The sequence below is a fragment of the Papio anubis genome, chromosome 19 (genome assembly GCF_008728515.1).
Source record: "Papio anubis isolate 15944 chromosome 19, Panubis1.0, whole genome shotgun sequence".
Classification (NCBI taxonomy): domain Eukaryota; kingdom Metazoa; phylum Chordata; class Mammalia; order Primates; family Cercopithecidae; genus Papio; species Papio anubis.
The window spans coordinates 52,518,585-52,519,767 of NC_044994.1; the positions used below are offsets into that span (position 1 = coordinate 52,518,585).

The 1,183-nt window shown below is 40.2% G+C and overlaps 1 pseudogene; it reads left to right on the top strand.

Annotated features, from left to right (window-relative positions):
• The first annotated feature begins 367 nt into the window (after positions 1–367).
• Positions 368–466, top strand: LOC116271512 (annotated as a pseudogene).
• The last annotated feature ends 717 nt before the right edge of the window (positions 467–1,183 follow it).

The window sequence follows — 1,183 nt, forward strand, 5'->3', positions numbered from 1 at the left end:
ATCTTCCTGAAGACTTTGATCTAAATCAAGTGCCCTCATAGCTCCCTGTTTGCTTTCTTAGAGCATTGATCTTATCCCTAATTCAGAGTTTCTGACCCTCAGCACCACTGACATTTTGGGCTGGATATAACTTTGTTGTGGGGACCTGTCCTGTGCCTTGTGGGACGTTTTGCAGCATCCCTGGACTCTGCTCACTGGATGCCAGAAGCACCTCATCCCCAGATATGGCAACAGAAACTGTCTCCAAACATCATCAAATGGCCCCAGGAGGGAACCCCTACCCCTCGTTCCATTAGAACCACTGCTCTAACTCACGGTTATTTTACGTGTAGTCTGTCTCTCCCCCCATACTGTAAACTCCAGCAGGGTGCTTGCTTTGGCAACACATACATACCAAAATTGGAATGATACAGAGATTAGCATGGCCCCTGTGCAAGGATGACACACATTTGTGCAGCGTTCTATTAAAAACAAAAAACAAAAAACAAAAAAAACCATCAGAAGAGCTTTCTTCTCTCCTAGATTCCCAAGGACGTACCCCAATGCCTAGGCACATCTCAGATGCTGGACAAGAATTTGTTGAATAAATGAATGAATGAGATGGCTAAGCCAGGATTTCAGAGCTCTAATGAGGGTGAAGGCCATAGGTGTCAATAGCGGAGAAGAAAAGGAAGGAATACATCTGAGCCACATTTGGAGAGCAGAAATTAAATTTTATGGGAACACAGTCACATCCATTCATTTGCATATAATCTATGGCTGCTTTCTGTGTTACAGAAGGCAGAGTTGAGTAGTTGCAACAGAGACCACATGGCTCACGAAGCTTTAGATATTTACTGTTGGACCCTTCACAAAGAGGTTGTTGACCCCCTTTTTAGAGATTGTGTTTAGAATATAAATCCTAAGTAAACTATTATGAAAGTAGCTACATTACTTTGATTATTTGCAAAACAGATTTCCATTTTTAAAAATTTTACCATTGCCCTATTTCTCACACACATGAGAAATCTGTATGCACAAAAATGCACAAACATGCATTGTAGAGACGTTCTTTCCTGATAAATATTTTATCCTGTTACTGGATTTTTTTTTTTTTTTTTTGAGGGAATTTGAATGCACTGCACTCCTCTTTTCCTAGAAGGTCAGAACTACTTCTTCTTTCTTTTTTTTTTTTTAAATTTCA